This window comes from Tursiops truncatus, assembly GCF_011762595.2.
Source record: "Tursiops truncatus isolate mTurTru1 chromosome Y unlocalized genomic scaffold, mTurTru1.mat.Y SUPER_Y_unloc_1, whole genome shotgun sequence".
NCBI lineage: Eukaryota > Metazoa > Chordata > Mammalia > Artiodactyla > Delphinidae > Tursiops > Tursiops truncatus.
The window spans coordinates 1,175,297-1,200,449 of NW_022983136.1; the positions used below are offsets into that span (position 1 = coordinate 1,175,297).

Sequence of the window (25,153 nt, forward strand, 5' to 3'; positions counted from 1 at the left end):
TGCATCAGAATTTCCTTTCTTTTTAAGGCTGAACAATATTCCTCTGTACATATGTAACACATTTTGTTTATACATTCATCTGTCGATGTACACTTGAGTTGCATCCATCTTTTGGCTATGATGAATAATGTTGCTAGAAAATTGTTATGCAAATATCTGTTTCAGTCCCTGCTTTCATTTCTTTTGGGTATATACCTAGAGATAAAAATGGGTCATCATATGGTAATTCAACAGTAAATGTTTTAAGAATCCATCATATTTTCTTCTACAGTGGCTGCACAATTTTGCATTCCTGTGAGCAGTGCACTTGAAGTTCCATTTTCTCCCAGTCTTTGCCAAAACCTGTTGTTTTCTGTTTCTTTCACAATAATTATCCTAATGGATGTAAAGTAGTATTCGTTGTGGATTTGCTTTTTTATTTCCCTAGGGATTCATAGTGTGATCATATTTTCATGTAGCTTAATGGCTATTTGTATATCTTCTTTAAGTTCTTTGCCAGTTTTAAAATGAGATTTGTTTGTTTTTGACTTGCAGGAGTTCTTCAGATACTTTGGATATTAATTCTTTACTGGATACATGGTTTGGGTATATTTTCTCCCATTCAGTGGGTTGTCTTTGAGGTCTGTTGATTGTGCCCTTTTTACTTTTGTGGCCTGTGCTTTTGGTGTCATATCTAGAACATCATTGCCACGTTGTGGCAAGTTTTCCTCCTCTCTACTAAGATGGAAATTAATGGCTATAAACTCTTACCTTACAAAGGAAGAAATATCTCAAATCAACAAACCAAAACCTTACAACTTAAAGAACTAGAAAAGAGGAGCAAATAAATGACAACTAACACAAGGAAGGAAGTAATGATTAAACCAGACATAAACAAAATAGAAATCAACCCTGCTGACAGCCCTCCTGACCTAGGACTTGAGTTCCATAATTGTGAAAAAATACTTTTCTGTTGTTTAATCTCCCTAGTCTGTGGTATTTTTTTAATAGATCTTTATTGGAGTATAATTGCTTTACATTGTTGCGTTAGCTTCTGCTGTATAACAAAGTGAATCAGCTATATCTGTGCATACATCCGCATATCCCCTCCCTCTTGCGTCTCCCTCCCACCCTTTCTACTCCACCCTTCTAGGTGGTCACAAAGCAGGGAGCTGATCTCCCTGTGCTATGGGACTGCTTCCCACTAGCTATCTGTTTTGCATTTGGTAGTGTATATATAAGTCCACGCCTCTCTCTCACTTTGTCCCAGCTCACCCTTCCCCCTCCCCATGTCCTCAAGTCCATCCTCTACGTCTGCGTCTTTATTCCTGTCCTGCCCCTAGGTTCTTCAGAGCCTTTTTTTTTAGATTCCATATATATGTGTTAGCATACGGGTATTTGTTTCTCTCTTTCCGACTTACTTTACTTTGTATGACAGACTCTAGGTCCATCCACCTCACTACAAGTAACTCAGTTTCGTTTCTTTTTATGGCTGAGGAATATTCCACTGTATATATGTGCCACGCCTGCTTTATCCATTCGTCTGTCAATGGATACTTGGGCAGGGAATCCTTTACTCACAGGAGGGAGCAACAGGGGCTGGGGCCCGGGTGGCCACGTTTGCGAGGCCTGCAGCTCCTCTCCCCACGCAGTGAGGTGTCCCAGTCGCGCTGCCCCGGGCAGCCCAGGGTCAGGCGGGGCACTCCCGCCCCATCAGGCTGCGGCCCTGTGGGGCCTGATGCTTCATCACGCGGCTGGAGGTGCCTGATCGAAGGCCATCCTTCCTTATCCTAGACTCCTGCTGAACCCCTGTGGAGCAGCCTCCCGCCTGCTTGCTGAGGAGGACGGGGCGGTGAAGGAGGAAGCCCTTCACCTCCCCAGAGACAGGCCTCCAGCCCCTGCACTGTGCTTTGTGCCCAGCACAAAGGCACACGCACTGACCGGCGATGCTTCTAGAGGCCTCTGTTTTTATATATGTTTGTGATGACTGGGAGGCACGTAAGTGCAGTGCTGCAACATTTCCTGCTATCTGGGGTTCACTGGCATGGAAAGTAAGGCCGTGAAGGCCAGGACTTTGCTTTCACACAGATACATGTTGATCCTGAAATGAAAACCTGCCGCCAAATGAAATACGTAACGTCTCGGCTCCAGTGAAGTCGGCATTATTTATTTTTCTTTTTAAAGACAGGCCTTTTCCCTTGACGGGCAGGGTGGGTGTTAGTGGTGTGGGCTTGTCCTCCTGCCAGGAACGAGGCTCTTATCTGGAACGCCACTCTTCCCAGCTCTTGCCAAAGCTAGAAACACAGCAAATGAGAATGACTGATAAAAAGTGAAAAGCGCTGAGGGGAGTGCGGGTTTACATGAGCGTCACACCGTACCAAGTGGCAGTTGGCATTGATAGGACCGAAATTGTGTTGCGCGATTAGCCTGGAAAACCTCAGCTGGTTCGGTTGATGGACCTGAAGCAGGGGTGGGGCCGGGGGTTGGTCTGCTTATTTGGTTTGTCTTTGTTTGGCCTGAAACTCTTGTGTGGGGTTTTCTTGTACGCGAAACCCAAAGTCTTGGTAAAAGCTCTAAACGTCATAACTGTTTGAGTACCTGCACGAGAAACAAAATAATCCAGTTCAGAGTACACAGAGAATGAATGTTGAACTCTTGAGGAAGTGTTTCTGAACCTCCGTCTTTTTGGTGTAGCTTTATCGTAGTGACAGCGACAGTTCAATGCTGGCCCGCAAGTCCCCCCTTGTCCGAAACACTTTGGAAAGACGAACCCTTCGCTATAAGCAGGTATGTGCCACGTAGACTAATCTGCCGTCTGTATGTACGCTGGGAGTTATTTCCACAAACCTGAAGGGGTAATATTTTAGGTAAGATTAATTGAAAGGTAATATGTTTATTTCCTTGTTTACTTAGATATAATTTTTAAAAGTGTATGTAATGTCAATGTTACCAGTATTTGTTAATTTCCTAAGATAATGTCATAATCTAAGATAATACATGATCTTTACATTTTAAAATATAATAAATTAATAAACAGCCATTCTGTATGAGAGATTCTTCTTTCTTTTTTGACAAGGGAGTATATACAGTTTAGAAAATTTGGGTCTTTCACCGTGGCGCATTCTCCTACATAGGACTGTTCTACAGTTTTCCTTTATATACACCGGAGTTTTTCTCCACGTCACGCCAGTTTACACAGTTTTGCTCCTTTTAATTTGTAAGGTAGTGGTTCCCTGACTTTCCCGGGCAAGAATTCTTTGAAAGAAAAAGAAATTCCCAGATCTCCTTGTGGTGGTTGTATTTAGAGTAGCCGCTGACTGAGAGTGATAAGAAAATACATAACTCAGCAACAAAAGTATTTCTCAGCAGCCATGCTGTTGGCATTTTGGCCTAGGTCTGTCTTTGTTGGGGGCTGTCCTGTGCACTGTGGGCCGTTGAGCTGCATCCCTGGCCTTGACCCACTAGTTGCCGGTACCACCCCCTCCCCCAGTTGTGACGACCAAAAATGTCCCCGGAGGGCCCAAGTCACCCGTGGTTGGGAACCAGTGAGCTCTACTATGAATTCAGGAGAGCTTTTAAATGAGTTTGTGTTTATTAAGTCACTTAGATTTGCATTTAACTTCTGTATATGTGCAAAATAGTGTTAGGGGTGTGTAAAACGCATACAGTTATTCAGTCCTCCCAACAACGCTGATAGGCTCGTGGAGTTGTGATTTTGTTGCACTAACTGCCTTCCCCAGCGTTGTTAGCCATGGCGTGGGAAGTACTGCTCTCAGCTCCGTGTACAAAATTCTATTCTCGTCTTAGAGCTTTCTTGAAAACAGGAGACTTGCTTACTTCAGGCGTGTGTGGGGAGGAGCGTTTTTTGTTGTTGTTGTTGTTGATGTTCGGCCTCGCTGTGCGGCTTGCAGTTGTAGTTCTCTGACCAGGGATTGAATTTGCAGCCCAGCATTGGAAGCGGGGAGTCCTAACCATCGGACTACCAGGGAATTCCCTGGGGAGGAACGTTTTTGACAGCTTGTGTGTGTTTAACCAGAAAGCCCTCAACGTGGTTTATAACGTGCTTTTTTCCCGTTATACAGTAGGCCATTAAGATTTTGCCATGTCGGTCTATTTTTCATCTTTCTACAGTAGCTGCGTTTTCTGCGGGCCTTATAATGTATTTGATCACTTTTCTCTTGTCAGGTATTTAGGAATTTTTCTGTCATAAAGCTTTTGCACATCATCAGCTGTGCCTTTCAGGTGCAAGTCACATGAAATTTCAGAACCAAAGAAAACACAACATTTTGTGGCTCTTGCTTATATTGTCAAGTAGCACTTGAGAAAGATGACGCCCTCCTGCCCCGCGTGAGAGGGTCTGTTTCTCTGCGCTTTAGCCAAAGCCTAGGTCGTCATTACAGCGGACAGCTTGCTGTCACTGGCTCGTTACCGGAGTGGAGGTTTGAACCCGTGTGGCCCCCATCCGTGTTGTGTTGGCGTCGGGCCACGCTGCGGCTGTCTCTCTCCAGTGGGGTCGGTCACTCGGGGAAGAAGCTGCGGGAAGGGCGCGGGCGGGGTGGGCGCGCTCACGGCCGCGGTCTCGCAGCCCTGCAGGTCCTCCCTGGCGGCGCTGGCGGCGCGCACGTCCCTGGACCTGGAGCTGGACCTCCAGGCGTCGCGGACGCGGCAGCGGCAGCTGACCGAGGAGCTGTGCGACCTGCGCGAGCTGCGCCAGCGCCTGGAGGACGCCCAGCTCCGCGGCCACGCCGAGCCCCCGGCCTGGCTGCTGCGCGACGAGCGCTTCCGGAGCCTGCTGCGGGAGGCCGAGAGGCAGGTGAGGCCCCGGCCCGCCAACGCGGGGAGGGGGCAGGCGGCCGGGCCTTTCTCGCCTCCCGGTGCCCGGAGCTGGCAGAGCCTTCCATCGCTCTTCCTTAAAACTGGAAGCAAACCCGTCTGGTTCACCCCGCGTTGCTGTTCCAGACGAGACAGACCAAACTTGACTTCCATTCAAGAACAGGCCGCTGAGAAGACGCTGAAGAAGGCCTCTAAAGGGGTGTGCCAGCTGCGCGGGCGGAACCTCAAAGAGCCCATCCAGCTGGGTGCAGGCGTTCAGGTGGGGAGAAGCCCAGGCCTCACTCTCGCGCTTGATTTTTACTCTCATACCTTTGTCATTATGAAGAGTAAAGTAAGTATTGCGAGAGACCCACAAGGAAGTCGAGAACAAAGCTGGAATCCCCACTGCTGTTAGCATTGTGCGATTTTTCTCCTGATTTATTTTCTGTGGAGCTTTAATTAAGGCCAGGTGTGATCATTTTTGTTTAATTTTGCATTCAGCTTATTAAGAATTAACATACCACATGTTACTACCTAACCTGTTATTTTTTTCATGACTGATTTCATCTAATAAACATAATTCACTTACTGGCTCTTGTAACATCTTTTATGTTTATGATCATAAATAACAGAAATTTACATATGTACAGTATGTGTTATCTTTGCTTTTTAAAATTTAGAGTGAAGCATACTCTATATTCAGGAAAATGTTCTTTTCTTACGAATATAGTTTAGTGAGTTCTCATAAACTGAACATGACAGAAATCAAAACATTATCAGTATTTCCAGATTACTCGGCAAATTTCCTTAAACACTGTGTTGAATTCTAATGACATAAATTAGTTTTGCATGGTTTTGTTCTTTTATACAGCCGCAGTTAACACAGTTCTATCCATACTACTTTGTGCCTGACTTTTAGCTTTGTTTTTTTCTATACCTGTAATTTTTATGTCCTTATCATAAAATAACACAAGATATTATAACCACTTCCTTCAGTTTTGATTTAGAATTCATCTATTGATATATTTTTAAAATGTATTCATTTGTTGATAGAACAAGAGTTAACACTATGTAGCAGGCACTCTTCCAGCCACTGGAGATAAATCCCTGCCCTCCTAGGAGTATCATAACTTCTATTAAAATTTTGAGAATTTGTATACGAACATATATTATGGAAATTCAAATTCTGATTGTTCTTTGAACAAGGAAAGCCATCATTGATATGAGAGCTTCCTGCCAGCTTTCAGTGTCTGCATATCACCTTCTAACATAATTTTCTCCATGCCCACCCAGGGAGAAGATAACATTTTTCACGAGACCACGGGCTAACATACCCCTGCTGCCGGTTGATGATGTTTGCTGGAGTATGTATCTGCCTATTTTATTTCTGCGAAGTTCTAAAATTGTCTAGCTAAAATTGTCTTTCAAATATTTGTGCAAAGTTATTAATATACAATTTTTTTTCGAAAGTCCAATTTTTTTTCGAAAAGCCAAGCAGGGCTTGGCTTTTCCTTGTTGTTAAATTAACATCTCAAACAGGTTATTTTATAAAAGAGTAGCTGTTGTGTGAAGATTCGACAGTTTCCATGCTGTGTTCTTTGACTTGAAGGGTGGAAGACAGAAACTCAGGCAAATTCACTCTATTGTCATTTATTCATGGTTCTTTTCTTCCTCCTTGAAGGAGAATACTGACTTTAAGATGTATTTTAAGACTGAAACTTGGTTCTTCAGTATTTGCCATGTGGTAGAATGGATCTTTGGGGCCGGTTTTGTGTTCTGACATCGGAAATGCAAACACTATGTGCTGAACTCGTCACTCGTCCCGTTTCTCCTGTGTGCATTTATCATGTATAGTGTACACTTTCGCACCCTTTATGTTCTGTTAAGATGCCACCTTAGGGGCTCAGTCCTAAGTCAGTGCGGGGTGCGCTTTGCGGAGCTTGGTCTCCCGCGCGGGCTGGGCACCCATAGCCCCTGGTTTCCGTGCACCTTTCCGTGCCCACCCCGGGTCTGAGGCTGGTCACGGAGCCCCCGGCAGGCACACAGCCCACCCTCACCCGGCCTCAGCAGCCCCGCTTGCCTTTCCAGTCCGCCCCATCTGATCTTGACCGACAAGGAGGGCAGTGGTGGAGCTTCTGCTCTGCTGCTCTGCCCTGCAGGAAAGTGAAAATAGAAGAAAGAAGGTGTGTTTTCACTGAGTCACTGGATCCGCTGATGGATAGAGCAGTCACGACATGGACACGATAACCTTTGAAGGCGCTTTCTTGAGGAAGCTAGCTTCCGTGGGAACTACAGCTACCAGGCGAGTCACTCACAGGAGAGCATGTGCTTTCGCTCAGAAGGCCCCCCGCCCCATGCTGGAATCTTGCCAACATTTCTTAAGAAATCTTAGAACTAGCTCATGAGGAAAAATATTTTTATTCAATAAAAGGGTACAACTATTCTTTGAATTGCCAAGTGATATAAATATTTTGCCTAATATATACTTACTATATTTAAAAGGCACTCTTCTTCATGAAGCTTTGGATGAGTAAACAAGATCAGTCACAAAATGTGAAAGAAAGAAAGACAGAAAGAAAATACAACTCTTCCTGTAGCTTTCTTCTCCCTCTTTTCCGTTGAAAATATGGACAATAGAGTTTGTAAGTAGTACTAAGACTGAAAACTTTATGCTATTCACAGTTGTCATCTGTTGCTATGTGTTTCTAATCTTTGTTTTGATATTTTTTCCCTCGTCAATTTCTTAGTGTATATACTGGCAGTGGAAGTAGAGACTCACAAAACATTCCTTAGTAGAATGAGCAGCCAAGCAGACAGCATGGGTAAGCAAGTGAGGACAGTTAGGCCCTCTCTAACTTCCCTGAGCTATTTGAAACTTTAAAATCAAACAAAGAACTGTCTACCACGGGACTCTAGAGGATGCAAATGGCAAGTTATTTATATCTGAGGTACAGTCTCCATTCATGTGGGGAGGCTTGCAGAATGCATTTTCTCTGTGCTTCTTCTTAGCAGCTGTGCCAGCATAGAAATGCCCCAGACAGGTGCTTTTGAATAACACTGAATAACATACCCCTCTCCACCCTCTATCCCCAGCTCAAACAGATTTCCATTTGGAAGTGTTTCCCTGATAGAGAGCTGGGGGATTTTTGTTGTTTTAAATCCCATCTTAGCCAAATGCAGCTTCTATGGCCGTGCAGTGGCCTCTTACATTTGCCACTTCTCTGTTTTACTTCTCCATGCTCTGCCTTGCATGTGATTGCTTTTATAAGATCATAGTAAGGAAGTAAAATCGAGACCAATGAAGAAAAGTTCTGTGCTGCCTGTGGAGGACCCCTTTTTGAGTGTTCATTGTTCATGCTGGAAAAGACAAATGGTCTGTGTTAGAGGCTGTGGTGGAGCAGATGGTGGGCTTGATTTTGCAACTTCTGATCAATTAAGACTGTCAGGAGCATATCCCACATGAACGAAAAGTTAAGTCCTGTTGCCTTATGTTTATCTTTGTATATCCTTAAGTTTTGTGTCCCCATGATGAAGTGATATAAAATACTATATCTTCCTCAATTAAAATTTAGAACTCAGTCATTCGTATGTTTTTTCATGTATTCATTCCTTTATTAATAAAACATATTTACTGAACACCTGCTACTTACCTGGCACTATTGTAGGCCCTAGAATAAATTCCTGACGTCGTGGGAGCATCATAAACTGTATGACATAATATGGTTATATGTTTCCTTTGTCATTAAGAAAACTGCCCTATTTTATTGGCAGTCTTACTCAGGGTAGTCAGAGGTAGATTGCAAATGTTGATATCCCTTTTCAAGAAACTGTCAAAATGCTGCCACCAGCTTCTTTTAAAACAGAGCTACAAGTAAACTAATTTTTTCTTCCTATGATCACTGAATTATCAAACTTTGGTTGAAAACTCCTTAAATAAATATTCTTCTGTTGTGGGAATAAGTAATAATCAATATTCCTCTCTTTGCTTATGTCACCATTTCCTCCGATTTGTATTGTTTGAAAGTATTTCTTAAAATTAGAGTTCTTAAAACAGAGTGGAAATACATTTTAAAATTCCTTTTAAGTTTTGGAGAACTATAAATGTATAAAAATAGTAAAATAAATCCCTATGGTCCTCTGACCAAATTTCAACATGGATCAGTCATGGCCAAATTTGTTTCTCTTACACTTCCATTCACTTCTCCTCATATTTCGAAGCAAATCCCACACACAATATCATTTTGTCTGTAAATATTTCAGCTGCCATCCTATAGTAATCCAGGGTTTTCCAAAAGTCTCCTCATTAAAATAAACTCATGGTTGAAAAGCTTGTTAGGGATAAAAAAAGACATTGATTTCACCTTTTCACTGATTTCTGTGTTAGGAAGAACCTTGGATGAAGACCAAAGTAACATATTTCTTATTTTAAATCAAACTATCATAGCGTTCTATTGACCTTACTTTATTTTATCTTACTTCATTATTTTTAAAATTTTATATATCCTGAATCTTTCATCCCTGTGAGATTTCCTTTGTCTCACTCTTGGGCTGCAGGCCAGAGGCCTGCAAGCCCTAGGCCTGCAAACCCTGCACTTGCCCAGCTTTAAGACCAAAGAAAGAGCCTGGAGTCAGCAAGGTAGACATCAGTGGTTTAATGGCTGGGGGTGGGGCTTACACATCTAAGCAAGGTCCTGGAGCAACACCCCATTATGTGCAGCTCACAGCAGGCAGGACTCCTGGGGTAGGGGGAAGGTTACCAGTTATAGGTGGAATTGACACCAGGTTGGCTCATTAGTTACCAGGGAAACTAGTAGAGGGGCACACCCCTCACTGCCCCTTTGTTAAGCTATCCTGGTAAAGGTGTTCTGATCTAAAGCTACAGCAATCACTAGCTGGGGCAGGGGCAGGTATGTAGGACAAAGTCAATCATGTGAGTAGGGTGTAGGCGAAGCAGGCACTGGTCCAGCAGGGGATGTACAGAGAGCAAGAGGACAGCCATCTGGGGGATCTGATCATGCAGATGGGATAATAATTAGGTGGTGGTTTCAGTTGGCTTTGCTTTTACACTTTATATCGGTTTTCTTTGCTGTGTGAGATAGTACGCGAAGTGAGGAAGTTAACTGTGGGTTCAAAGGGAATCCTGCACTTGGTAACTCATATGCTTGTACCGTTCAATACCCAGGTTGTCTCATCAAGGTGAACGACACAGTACTGATTGATTTAGGGACTGGCAACATACCCAACTTTATCAAATTGGACACAGGTAAGTATTTGTTTCCTTTCTTCCCTCCCAACCTTCTCTCTCTTTCTTCCTTTTTCCTGTTGCTCCTTCTATTTTACTTGTACCCTACCTTGATTAGATAGAACTGCAATGTGGAAGTCAGAGAGATAAGTGACGGTTGCTTCTGGCAGAGATGTTCTCCTTGAGTCCCATTCTCATCCCAGTCCACACATTTGGGACGAGAAGTTGCCAGACGGTCTCTTGAACTTGACGCTAAACAGTTGTGTGACTTCCCTTTGGGCTGCATCCATCAGCCCAGTCTCTGCAGGTTAGCTATATAAACTACAGTTGGCCACGAGAGGGAAACTTTGTTTCGAGTGTGATGACTTTAGGTGAGTTCCTTGAGGTAAAGGGCTAAAGGTGTCCGAATAACCTTAACCTGGTGTTGATGAAATGTTTCTCTGCAGAGTTGTTTCCCCTCTCCACTCCTCAGATTCCTCTGACAGAGGTTCACATCCAGTGTTAACTGGTATCTGATGTGCTAATGAAGTACAATATTTTCCCCAACTGGTTTTAACAAAATACCACAAAATATAGAAAGACTGAAAAAATAGGACAAGGACAAATAACCGATGGCAGCTTATTTTCTGCCTACCTGCAAATGATTGTTCACATCTTGTTCTATTGCTTTTACATTCTTTCTTTCTTTTCCTGTGCCTGTGTTCCCTTCCCCACGTGGATCCAAGGACCAGCCAATGTTCTCACACACAGTTTCCTGTAGTGTCTCTTTGGGACTCTTTTAACCTGAGTTTGCCTCCCTGTTTTGAATTTTAAAGAGTGCAGCCTTCCTGTCTAATTCAGTACTCCACAGTCTGGGATTGTTCAAGTATTATTTCACCACAAGGACTTTGCACCTGTGTTACCTGCACTCCTGATTATTTACTACTCACCTGGAAATTGTAGACCAGAATACTTCATTGGTGTCAAAGTTCTTTTCCTTAAGTGAAAACATTGCGAGTGGATATTAGTGTTGGGGGTCACGCTTATGACACCTAAACCTGTTGCTTGATTTCAACATGACAACAAAAGAGATAACCAGACATGATGTGCCTCCCAGTGGCAGTGCACGATACCTCTCGTGAGGAATTCTTGTCAAAAAGGAGAACAGACTCAAACGTGGATGAAAAGAGAGAGAGCATAAATTGGAAGAGACTAAGAAACCTAGCAATCCGTTGCAGTTGCTTGCCTTTTAGAGAGGAGTACCAGAATATTTCAGGTTCAAATGATCTGTGGCTGGGCGTTTGTTTCAGAATGACCCAGTGCAGGACTGCTTAGGTAAAGATGAATCAAGGCTGGCCGTGGGTTAGAAAATGTTGAAGCTGGGGGTGCGTACATGGGGACTCGTTATTCTTATTTTCTCAACTTTTGCAATCCTTTGAAAATAATTTTTGAAGTTGAATTGTATGTCCTATTTCCAATTAAAGTAAACGTTATTTATTAAATTAAATTTCCAGTTAAAATTTAACTTTACAGATTTTCCCCCCAACTTAACTTTGTTTTACATATATCTGTATCTCTTTCTCTTGTGATGAAACTCCTGGTATTAATTAAGTTACTTAGTTTTATAAACAGTACACATAAAATAACATCAAAATTGCAAAGCCAGTTTTCCTAGGGACAAGAAATCCACTGAGTGGAGACAAAGGTGTTTTTGTAGTTCTTTTTGACCCTGGAATTATATTCCTGGTATTACTAACGTGGTATTGGTAGATTACGAGCAGTGGCAGTGTTAGATTGTCATCCTCAATACCACACCCTGATATCTGATACCACTTGCAAGTTTGTGGGTGGGAGGGTTCCCCAAACCACACCCAGATTTAATAACACTTTAGAACAGCTTGCAATACCCACTGAAGGCTGTTACGCTCACGGTTACAATTTATTATAGGGAAAGGATACCGATTAAAGTCAGCCAAGGGAAGAGGTGCAGTAGGGCACGGTCTAGGAAAGCTACACACACAAAACTTCCAATTGTCTTCTCCCAGTGAAGTCATGGATATTGCTCAGTATTCCTGGCTGTGACGTGTGACAGCAGACATGAAGTTTGGTCAACCAGACAGACCCACCCAAGCCTTAGTGTCCAGAGTTTTTATTGGGGCTCAGCCATGTGGCTGACCACCCCTGTGGCTGATCCTAGCCTCTGGTCCCTTCAGTGGTAGAGCTAATACCCAATGGCCCCAAGTCCCTACCATATATCACACTGTTAGACTGTCAAGTGTAGCCGGAAGCCCCCAGGTCACCAGAAACACTGTTACCAGGCTGGATGTTCTAAGAGCTAAGAGGTCACCTCTTGGGGCTGAGGAAGGCAAAGACTAGAAGTCTCTTTACTACTCAACATTTTCTCTATGCTTGGTTAACAGCGTGTTGTTGGATAGACTTGTTTGCTTCTGTTTGCAGTATGAGGTTGTGTTCCTCTTTTTTTTCCCTGTTCATCCACATCCTTTGAATATGTAAGACCAATTTGATTGGATCAGAAGTGAAGAAAACAGTATGGAAAAGTATAATCAAAAAAGTTTCAGGACTTCTCTGATGGCACAGTGGTTAAAAATCTGCCTGCCGATGCAGGGTACACGGGTTTGATCCCTGGGCTGGGAAGATGCCACATGCCCTGGAGTAACTAAGCCCATGTGCCACAACTACTGAAGCCTGTGTGCTCTAGGGCCAATGTGTCATAACTTCTGAGCTGGTGTGCTGCAACTACTGAAGCCTGCGGGCCTAGAGCCCATGCTCCACAACAAGAGAAGCCACTGCAACGAGAAGCCCGTGCACCACAACAAAGAGTAGCCCCCGCTCGCCACAACTAGAGAAAGCCTGTGCGCAGCAACAAAGATCCAATTAAATTTATTATTAATTTAATAAATTAAATTTATTTAATTTTAATAATAAAATAAAATTTTAAAATAGGTTTCATCTAAGGAAGTGGGTTCTTGATCCTGATCTGCCATTCTTTCTACCAAACTGTATTTCCAGTAATTTCTTTCACGATGGTAGAAACAAGTTCAAAGCTCATGCTTGACCCACTAGAAGGTTGGCATGGTGGAGACAGTCTTGGTGCTTAATTAAATATAGTGTCCAGGAATGTTGGGTGTGATATTCTTTATATGTCCTTTTATATTTGTCAGTTTTTGCAGTATCTACTTGAAGCTTGGTAGAACACACAAATTTAAAATACAGTATCTCCCTGGTAGTTCACCTCTTATAGCATCCCTTTGTTTAGCATTCATGCAGCATATCAGTTTCTTTCCAGATATTTGATATCTGTAGATCGTAGGTAAACCTGATAAACCTGACCTGTATTTTATTTTTTGATGCTGGCTTTTTGTGTGGCCCATTTAAGGTTTGAGATATATATTTATATGTATGTGTATATATATATATATATATACACACACACACATATATGTATCACTTTATATGGTGCTTTCTGCTTGTCCTGCCTCTTCTGTGTACAGCTATTTCCCCCACTCCCTTTCCCTTTCATAGCTTTCCTGGATTGATTATTTTGTAATGTTCCAACTTTTTAAAAAATTTTTTATATTCCTCTTTTTGTATTGTGGTAAAATACTCATAAAGCATATTTATTTTAACCATTTATAAATATACAGTTCAGTGGCATTAAATACAGTCACAGTGTTGTGTAACCATCACCACTGTCTATAACCAAAACTTTTTTCTTTTTTACATCTTTATTGGAGTGTAATTGCTTTACAGTGGTGTGTTAGTTTCTGCTTTATAACAAAGTGAATTAGTTATACATATACATATGTTCCCATATCTCTTTCCTCTTGCGTCTCCCTCCCTCCCACCCTCCCTATCCCACCCCTCTAGGTGGTCACAAAGCACCGAGCTGATCTCCCCATGCTATGCGGCTGCTTCCCACTAGCTATCTACCTTACGTTTCGTAGTGTATATATGTTCATGCCTCTCTCTCACTTTGTCACAGCTTGCCTTTCCCTCTCCCCGTGTCCTCAAGTCCATTCTTGAATGGGTCTGTGTCTTTATTCCTGTCGTACCCCTAGGTTGTTCACAACACTTTCTTTTCTTAAATTCCATATATGTGTGTTAGCATACGGTATTTGTCTTTCTCTTCCTGACTGACTTCACTCTGTATGACAGACTCTAGGTCTATCCACCTCATTACAGATAGCTCAATTTCGTTTCTTTTTATGGCTGAGTAATATTCCATTGTATATATGTGCCACATCTTCTTTATGCATTCATCTGATGATGGACACTTAGCTTGTTTCCATGTCCTGGCTATTTTAAATAGAGCTGCAATGAACATTTTGGTACATGACTCTTTTTGAATTATGGTTTTCTCAGGGTATATGCCCAGTAGTGGGATTGCTGGGTCATACGGTAGTTATGTTTCCTCAATGATTTTAAATGTTAGCCATTTCTGATACTGCTATTTAAAAGGTAACTGTAGAAATTGTAGCATGCATATTGAAACCACCAAAGTTCAAAATTGTTTCTCCTCTTCTGGCAAAATAGGTCTTGAGAATACCACACCCCTCTCCTCTTTAACTTCTTGGAGCTTGAATGGTTTCTGGCCATGTTCTGGAAGATTAGGTTTTCCTTCCTCTCTCCTCTCTTTTCTGGGACTTGGATTTAGCCTGTGTTAGGTCTTTCCACATTAGTCAGGTTCATCCATACTTCTGTTTTTCACCTTTTTGTCTTTCCGTGGTGAGTTTAGAGCAACTTTTTCTCATCATCCACCATTTTTCTAATTTGCTCTTCAACTGAATGTAAATACATTCTTTAAACCCATTCTATTTGGTTTTTAAGTTCAGCTACTGCATTTTTCATTCCTAAAAGTTCTTCTTGATTGTTTTTCAAATCTGCTTGGTCGCTTTGCCAAGATTGTCTTTTATCCTTGTAGATACTTTCAGTGAAGTTCCAAATTCTGAAGTCTGTTTGAGCCTGACTTCTGCGGGTGCTGGTTCTTTATCATGCTGTCTTAGTTCCATCTGTGCTGGACAGTGTATGCAAAATATAATTAGTAAGAATATTAAGAGGCCTAGGACAATGGCTTCCTTCTTAGATAATGTGCATTCTGATCTCTCTGGTCTCTGGGGTGTCTGTCAGCCTGAAATCCCCTTGATCAAGCCTTGAGATTCCCTGTGCTGACCAGGCAGTGTGAAATTCATTTGTTTTTAAGTTCTAAGGAAGATGGGATTGTTTTCAGCTCAGCTGTTTGTGAGGCTATGGCCCTTTTGGGCCCAGCTAGTTGTGGGCAGGGTCTCCTATTAGACTGAACTTTACCCTGAGACTTAACGTTGGGCTTTGATTTCTATTCCTGTTTCCTTAAGAGGTCATCAAAAAGAAAGCTGATAGGGCTTCCCTGGTGGCGCAGTGGTTGAGAGTCTGCCTGCCGATGCAGGGGACGCGGGTTCGTGCCCCGGTCCGGGAGGGCCCTGCATGCCACGGAGCGGCTAGGCCTGTGGGCCATGGACACTGGGCCTGTGCATCCGGAGCCTGTGCTCCGCAGCGGGAGGGGCCACAGCAGTGAGAGGCCCGCGTGCCGCAAAAAAAGAAAGAAAAAGAAAAAAAAAGAAAGCTGATAGCCTTTATGAAAGAAGGAAAAGTTAATTACCTTGCTCTGCGTTCTTTTTGCTCCTGGTTTTGAGTCTGGAATTTCCTTTCTGTCTTCTCACCCCTTAGGTCCTTTTAGGAGGATTGGTAAGTTTTTTTCTTTTTTTTTCTTTTTGGCCACACTGCTTGGCGGGATCTTAGTTCTTCCACCAGGGATTAAACCTGTGCCTATAGGCCCAGAAAGTGTGAAAGTGTTGGTTCCTAAGCACTAGACCACCAGGGACCTCCCTCATAAGAAATGTTTTCATACATTGCTTGTAGTTTTTTTCAAAAGCAGGAAGTTTGATCCAAAAAAGCCTTGCCCACCATAACCAGAAATTGGAAGCTGGAGGATATTTTAACTGATGAGTCCCTGTGTACTCATTCTCTGTAGATGTGCTGTCCCTTTCATTCTCGTTGTGTTTGGTGTTTGAGGAAGGACTTTGAGGTCAGAAGATGTACAGCAGATCAAAGGGTGTTGGGTGCTCTAGTTTATTTAGCAAAACTAAAGAAGTTTGCAGGCCAAACTTTATACATGCAGACTGCTAGCAGGACCACTTTAGGTCTTGTTGAGGTAGACGCCCATGGTGGTATTGTGATCAGGATTAAGAATGGTCTCTACATACAGTCTGTTTTCCTGAGGGAATAGAGAGAAGAGCACACTGTGAAGTAAGAGTGTTGCCAGCCAGATCAGTAAACAAAGGATTTTGTGGCCCTCAAGCTATCAGCCACTGTGCTGTCCCTGAAGGTGAACCCAGAAGGAACTCAAGATAAAAACAGGAAGCCCACCATCAAGCCCTCAGCCACTACAGCCGCCCCCAGTGGTGCACCCAGAGGGGACTCAGGATGGGAAAGAACATGATTCTGACCCTAGATAGCTAAGGTGCATATCAAGCGAATGCTTTCAGTGAACCTAGGCTGTTGTATCTTCCCATACGTAGAAAAGTGCTAAATTCATTCACGAGAGATGTCTGGTTTTCTTTAATTAACTGTAAGCTTTTGACATTCTAACTACCTGCTCTTTGTTACAAAACTCCTATACATCCAAAGTTTTCTGGGAAAGGCCAGAGAAAGAAAATCATTATCTTCCTCTGGTTTGGAGACACAAAACATGTAACATGGTCTTTTAATCAAGGATCCTTCGGACAGAGCCTGAAATTCATTTTATTCAATCATAGATCTCAAGACTGAGTCCCCGGTGAATGTGTGACCCCACAATGGGAGATCTAATGGAGGTTTCTGGAGCAGTTGGCACATCTCTAGGAGACACATCTTGAATTTCAGAAGAAATATGTGCCATCTCAAATAAAATTTTCTTCAGCTACTTTTCTCACCTTGTTTTTCAACCCTGCGAGTTCACATGCTGCTTTGGCAGACCTACACAGATAAACCGTCTAGACCATCACAGTGGTTCTCAACCTGAGTAGCTGTGACACCACAAGATGACTGGTCTCCTAGCAATTAAAGTGTAACATTCAGCCAGTGTTTACTTCTCTATGAAATTTATCCAGGTAAAGTAAGATATGGGCTGCTTACTTAAACAGTAACTTAAAAAAATGAGATATGCAAAATCTTATTCCTAAAGAGTCTTAAATAAACACATCACATAAATAAATCCATTTCGTTTCTGAAATAAAGGTGATTTCTCTCCCTTCTACACACATACTCTTAGCGCCAGTAGTGTTCCCAAGCCACACTTCGGTCTGCTCGCCTGTGTGCAGTAAAGCCAATCTACTTACACCCGGTTGTGGTGAAGGTAAGTGTAGCCTTTATTGCAGGTGCCAAGCAAGGAGTCCAGGCAGCTAGTGCTCAAAAGGCCTGAACTCCCTGCAGGCTTTCAGGGAAAGGTTTTTAAAGACAGGGTGAAGGGGGTGGGTTGTGGGTTGCATGATCAGCTCATAGACATTCTTCTGATTGGTTGGTGGTGAGGTCATTGTGAGTCAGCGTCATCAACCTTCTGGTTCCAACCAGTCTGCAGTCTGTGTGCTTGTGGGCAGCATGAAGTTAACTTCTCCCACCTGGTGGGGGTTTCAGTATCTGCAAAACAGCTCAAAGGGCATGGCTCAGAATATGATTTATAGCCCTGGAGGAGGAACTAAAGGTCCTTCACTTTGTTTAATGGCTGAACTATTATTATTTCTGTTTTGCTTCACTGTTTTCCTCTCTTTCTGCATATTCTGACTTCTCTAAATTTGCTCTTTGGAACTAGGGGGAAGTCTAGGAGGGTAAAGTTTTTCTACAGACAAGGGCAGGCAGAGGACATTGTGGGGAGTGTCTGTTCCAGGAAGCCTCCATAGTTACAATGCCCCCCTTTTTTTTGATACCCCTCAGACTTGAGGGACAGGTAGAGAAAAAGAAAGGGAATAAAGTTTTGGATAGAGAGGGTAATTATAAACATGGCAGAAGAACTCAGTTTTAGTTTCCATTTCTGTTTCAATTTTCCTGAACTCTTTGAGGGAATGGGGCAACAACCACTTTGGCTACCACCTAATGAAATGGAGCATAGACCTGCCTAATTTGGGAATGGACACAGAGCTGGAAATACTGCTGAGTTTCAAGTTTAGCATCGATATTTTGTAGTATGAAAACATTACTTCTCTCTTTGATTGTTTTGTTACAGCACCTGGACACACATTTGAAAATTAGCCAACATATGACAATGAGGATAATGATCAAAAAGAGTCCTCTAATTTTAGATGCAACCAGAAAAAATAAGTTTTGGAGTGTTTCCTCTTTAACTATATTCAGTAACCAAGTAAGCTTTTAAATTATTCTATATTTGGGTTTTTCATTTTTCCAGGGTTTTAATACATAATAGGAGCTATTGGCCACTAGTATCTCTCTCTGTGTCACTCTCTCTCTCTTTTCTTTTTTTGCCAAAATGTAATTTAAAGCAATTTTATTAGCTCATAGTATTCTGGCTGAATAATCTAGCGCCTTTTGCTGGGAGGCTCTATCTTGAGTTGGCTCATTTGCCACTACTATTTCTAAAGTAGGAGATGGGTTTCACAGTTATGAAGAGACCTTGAGACCAGAAGGTTGCAGCTGGCAGCTGCTAACAGATACTGTTTTGAGAAAGGCTGGTAGTGTCCTTACATTTGATAAAGTTTAGGAAACTCAGGTTCTCAGTAGTATAAGAACATGTCTGAACTCACGTCAACAGTGGGCACCCAGCTCCATTTTGGAGGCTTGAACCACAGTTACTCCATTCTGATTTTTAAGTGTATCTTTCATTAATGGCTAAAGCCAATGCACAGTGCATGTTTTATAGGCCACAAACAGGATATTTCAGTTAGCTTAAATTTCATATTAAATCATGTATAAGCCAGAGTCACATTACCTGAATATGTGAACATTTCCTCCATCATTTCCCCCTTTTGATTGCAAATCTTTCAGTAAAAAGCATTGATGATCAAAATATCTGTCCGTCGTTGCTGGGTTGTTTGAGCTGCCTGCCCCAGGTCCAGATCATGTCCCTTGGTGCTAGGCCTCCTTCATATTGGCCTAGTTATCCACATTGGGGGAAAACTAATCAGATGTCACAAACGTGTTCAGAAATGTGTTAAATGGGGAAACATTTTATAGGGTATACATTTTATCAATCATACCCAGTTGTCACATAAGCACTGTACCCGTGCTTCCAGCAATAAATTTAAAGCAAGCAGTGTTACACATCATGAGCAGTTATACTCTGTGAAAACTCCATTAGAGAATTATTTTCCTGTTTTAAACACTGAGGGTAACAAAATTATAGTAGAACAATAACTTTCAAAGTTGATAGGGAGACAAATATTTGGTAAACAGTACAGTTGAATTCATAGGATGGGTCTTACAGGCCTGGCCCAGTTTCTTGTGTCAGCTGCCTACCATTGCTGTTGTCTTCTTCTCATGGTATGAATGTTGTTGGGAGTCAGCAGTCCTTTCTATTGACCAGTCCAATGCAAAGGCCCTTCTTAAGTGGGAAATATGAATTTAAGGGTTAATTCCCTTCAGTTTCTTTGTACATGAGGTACTTAAGAATACTCAATAGGGGTTATTTCAGCTAGGTTGGAGATAGTCCTTTAAATTATGCTTTTTTTAGTATGTGGGGTGTGTGATCAGCTCGTGGACATTCTTCTGATTGGCTGGTGGTGAGGTAATTGGGAGTCGGCATCATCAACCTTCTGGTTCTAACTGGTCTGGGGTCTACGTGCTTGTGGGCAGCATGAAGTTAACTTCTCCCACCTGGTGGAGGTTTCAGTACCTGCAAAACAGCTCACAGGACATGGGTCAGAACATTATCTATAGCCCTGGAGGAGGAACTAAATGTCATTCACTTTGTATAATGGCTAAGCTGCTATTATTTCTGTCTTGCTTTACTGTTTTCCTTTGTTTCCATATTATTCTCACTTCTCTGATTAAATTTGCTCTTTGGAACTTGGGGAAGGTCTAGGAGGTGAAAGTTTTCTAGAGGCAAGAGGCAGGCAGGGGACACTGAGGGGCGGGGGGAGGGTTGTCTGTTCCAGGAAGACCCCATAGGGTTCCGCTTGGTTAGAGTAGCATATGGCCTGGTAAATGGACGATGCAAAAAATGAGTAAAGCAAAACAAATGTTAAATAGCTCTGTCAGTTTGGAACTGAAATATGTGCAGAACTTGTATACAAAAGAAGCATAGCCATGAAGACAGAAATCAGGTTAATTGCTGCCAGGACCTGGAAGAGGAGCGATTGGGAGTACTATTTAAAGGGCATATACTATTTATAGGGTGATGAAAATGTTTGAGAACTAGAGAGGTGATGGGTGCACAACATTCGGAAGATACTATATGTCATTGAATTGTATACTTCAAAATAGTTATTTTTATATTGTGTTTTTTAATTCAGTTTTTAAAGTTGAGTTGGATCTGTTATCACTGATTTCACAATATAAAGTTATTAATCTGTATATTCTATATAAGTAGTCTATACATTAAACAATATTAAAAACATTTTCATATTAGTGTAATAAACATGATTTTATTTAGCATGTCTGTAAATGTCTGATACATACTCATGAAGTATAAGATTTTAAGAGAAAGTAGTAGGTTTACCATGAAGGAGATCCTAAACAGTGGGAGATAACAAATAAAAAGAGTGTTATAAGTAGAGTAAATTTGTATATGTGTCTAAGAGGAAAATTACTTTTGCTGCAAGAGCCAAAGGATTTTTATTAAAAGATTATGTGGGGGGAATCGGGAAGATGGTAGAAGAGTAAGACGCGGAGATCACCTTCCTCCCCACAGATACATCAGAAATACATCTACACGTGCAACAACTCCTACAGAACACCTACTGAACGCTGGCAGAAGACCTCAGGCCTCCCAAAAGGCAAGAAACTCCCTGTGTAACTGGGTAGGGCAAAACAAAAAAGAAAAACAGAGACAAAAGAATAGGGATGGGACCTGCACCAGTGGGAGGGAGCTGTGAAGGAGGAATGTTTCCCACACTAGGAAGCCCCCTCACGGGCGGAGATGGCGGGTGGCGGAGCGGGGAAGCTTTGGAGCTGCGGAGGAGAGTACAGCAACAGGGGTGCAGAGGGCAAAGCGGAGAGATTCCCGCACAGAGGATCAGTGCCGACCAGCACTCACCAGCCCGAGAGGCTTGTCTGCTCACCCGCAGGGGTGGGCGGGGGCTGCGAGCTGAGGCTCAGGCTTCAGTCGGAGCGCAGGGAGAGGACTGGGGTTGGCGGGTGAACACACCCTGAAGGGGCTAGTGCTCCACGACTAGCCGGGAGGGAATCTGGGAAAACGTCTGGACCTGTGGAAGAGGCAAGAGACTTTTTCTTCCCTCTTTGTTTCCTGGTGTGCGAGGAGAGGGGATTAACAATGCCCCTTAAAGGAGCTCCAGAGACGGGCGCGAGCCTCGGCTAAAAGCACGGACCACAGAGATGGGCATGAGATGCTAAGACTGCTGCTGCTGCCACCAAGAAGCCTGTGTGTGAGCACAGGTCACTCGCCACACCTCCCCTCCCGGGAGCCTGTGCAGCCCGCCACTGACAGCGTGCCGGGATCCAGGGACAACTTCCCCGGGAGAACACACGGCGCACCTCAGGCTGGTGCAACGTTCCACCGTTCCACCGGCCTCTACCGCCGCAGGCTCGCCCCACACTCCGCGACCCTCCCTCCCCCAGGCCTGAGTGAGCCAGAGCCCCCAAAGCAGCTGCTACTTTAACCCCGTCCTGTCTGAGCAAAAAACAGACGCCCTCCAGCGACCTACATGCAGAGGCGGGGTCAAATCCAAAGCTGAGCCCCTGGGAGCTGTGCGAACAAAGAAGAGAAAGGGAAATCTCTCCCAGCAGCCTCAGGAGCAGCGGATTAAAGCTCCACAATGAACTTGATATACCCTGCATCTGAGCAATACCTGAATAGACAATGAATCATCCCAAAGGAGGTGGACTTTGAGAGCAAGATTGATGATTTTTCCCCCTTTCCCTGTTTTTGTGAGTGTGTATGTGTATGCTTCTGTGTGAGATTTTGTCTGTATACCTTTGCTTTCACCATTTGTCCTAAGGCTCTATCCGTCCATTTTTTTCTTTAAAAAATTTTTTTTCTTAATAATTATTTTTTATTTTAATACCTTTATTATATTTTATCTTTTCAATTTTATCCTTCCTTCCTTTCTTTCTTACTCTCTTTTTTCTTCCTTCCTTCTCTCTCTCTTTCTTATTTTCTTTCTTATTTTCTTCCTTCCTTCCTTCCTTCCTTTCTTTCTTTTTCTATTTTTCTTTCTTTCTTCCTTTCTTTCTTTCTTTCTTTCTTTCTTCCTTCCTTCCTTTCTTTCTTTCTTTCTTTCTTTCTTTCTTTTTCTTTCTTTCTTTCCTTCCTTTCTTCTCCCTTTTATTCTGAGCTGTGTGGATGAAAGGCTCTTGGTGCTGCAGCCAGGAGTGCTGTGCATCTGAGGTGGGAGCACCAACTTTAGGACACTGGTCCAAAAGAGACCTCACAGGTCCACATAATATCAAATGGCAAAGATCTCCCAGAGATCTCCATCTCAACATCAGCACCCAGCTCCACTCAACGACCAGCAAGCTACACTGCTGGACACCCTATGCCAAACAACTAGCAAGACAGGAACACAACCCCACCCATTAGCAGAGAGGCTGCCTAAAATCATAATAGTCCCAGACACCCCAAACCGCACCACCAGACGTGGACCTGCCCACCAGAAAGACAAGATTCATCCTCATCCACCAGAACACAGGCACTAGTCCCCTCCACCAGGAAGCCTTCACAACCCACGGAACCAACTGTAGCCACTGGGGACAGACACAAAAAACAACAGGAACTACAAACCTGCAGCCTGCAAAACGGAGACCCCAAACACAGTAAGATAAGCAAAATAAGACAGATAAACACACAGCAGATGAAGGAGCAAGATAAGAACCCACCAGACCTAACAAATGAAGAGGAAATAGGCAGTCTACCTGAAAAAGAATTCAGAATAATGATAATAAAGATGATCCAAAATCTTGGAAATAGAATAGAGAAAATGCAAGAAACATTTCACAAGAACCTAGAGGAACTAGAGATGAAACAAGCAGTGATGAACAACACAATAAATGAAATTAAAAATACTCTAGATGGGATCAATAGCAGAATAACTGAGGCAGAAGACTGGATAAGTGACCTGAAAGATAAAATAGTGGAATTCACTACTGTGGAGCAGAATAAAGAAAAAAATGAAAAGAACTGGGACGGTCTCAGAAACTTCTGGGAAAACACTAAATGCACCAACATTCTAATTACAGGGGTTCCAGAAGAAGAAGAGAAACAGAAAGGGTCTGAGGAAATATTTGAAGAGATTATAGTTGAAAACTTCCCTACTATGGAAAAGGAAATAATTATTCAAGTCCAGGAAGCACAGAGAGTCCCATATAGGATAAATCCAAGGAGAAATATGCCAAGACACATATTAATCAAACTGTCAAAAATTAAATACAAAGAAAACATATTAAAAGCAGCAAGGGAATAACAACAAATAACACACAAGGGAATCCCCATAAAGTTAACAGGTGATCTTCCAGCAGAATCTCTGCAAGCCAGAAGGGACAGGCAGGACATATTTAAAGTGATGAAGGAGAAAAAACTACAACCAAGGTTACTCTACCAGCAAGAATCTCATTCATATTTGATGGAGAAATCAAAAACTTTACAGACAAGCAAAAGCTGAGAGAGTTCAGCGCCACCAAACCAGCTTCACAACAAATGTTAAAGGATCTTCTCAAGTCAAGAAACACAAGAGAAGGAAAAGACCTACAATAACAAACCCAAAACAAGTAAGAGAATGGGAATAGGAACATACATATTGATAATAACCTTAAATGTAAATGGATTAAATGCTCCCACCAAAAGACACAGACTGGCTGAATGGATATAAAAACAAGACCCATATATAAGCTGTTTATAGGAGACACACTTCAGACATCAAGACACATACAGACTGAAAGTGAGGGGATGGAAAAAGATATTCCATGCAAATGGAAACCAAAAGAAAGCTGGAGTAGCAATTGTCATATCAGACAAAATAAGCTTTAAAATAAAGACTATTAGAAGAGACAAAGAAGGACACTACATAATGATCAAGGAATTGGTCCAAGAAGAAAATATAACAATTGTAAATATTTATGCACCCAAAATAAGAGCACCTCAATACATAAGGTGATTACTAACAGCCATAAAAGGGGAAATTGCCAGTAACACATTCATAGTAGGGGACTTTAACACCCCACTTTCACCAATGGACAGATCATCCAAAATGAAAATGAATAAGGAAACACAAGCTTTAAATGATACATTCAACAAGAGGGACTTAATTGATATTTATAGGACAGTCCATCCAAAAACAACAGAATACACACTTTTCTCAAGTGCTCATGGAACATTCTCCAGGATAGATCATATCTTGGGTCACAAATCAAGCTTCAGTAAATTTAAGAGAATTGAAATTGTATCAAGTATCTTTTCCGACCACAACGCTATGAGACTAGATATCAATTACAGGAAAAGATCTGTAAAAAAATACAAACCCATGGAGGCTAAAGAATACACTACTCAATAACGAAGTGATCACTGAAGAAATCAAAGAGGAAATCAAAAAATACCTAGAAACAAATGACAATGGAGACACAATGACCCATAACCCATGGGATGCAGCAAAAGCAGTTCTAAGAGGGAAGTTTATAGCAATATAAGCCCACCTTAAGAAGCAGGAAATATCTCAAATAAACAACCTAACCTTGCACCTAAAGCAATTATAGAAAGAAGGATAAGAAAACCCCCAAAGTTAGCAGAAGGAAAGAAATCATAACAATCAGATCAAAAATAAATGAAAAAGAAATGAAGGAAACAATAGCAAAGTTCAATAAAACTAAAAGCTGGTTCTTTGAGAAGATAAACAAAATTGATAAACCGGTAGCCAGAGTCATCAAGAAGAAAAAGGAGAAGACTCAAATCAATACAATTAGAAATGAAAAAGGGGAAGTAACAACTGA

General features: G+C 42.3%; 1 long non-coding RNA gene and 1 pseudogene across 1 annotated transcript; both read left to right on the forward strand.

The window, feature by feature from the left end:
- Positions 1-1,962: 1,962 nt before the first annotated feature.
- On the forward strand, positions 1,963-6,120 carry LOC117310630 (protein WWC3-like; annotated as a pseudogene).
- A 1,202-nt stretch (positions 6,121-7,322) lies between these two features.
- LOC117310623 (uncharacterized) lies at positions 7,323-16,970 on the forward strand. The gene is made up of 3 exons (XR_004524740.1): positions 7,323-7,433; positions 9,974-10,054; positions 16,825-16,970. It is a non-coding gene; the product is annotated as an uncharacterized lncRNA (long non-coding RNA).
- Positions 16,971-25,153: the final 8,183 nt, after the last annotated feature.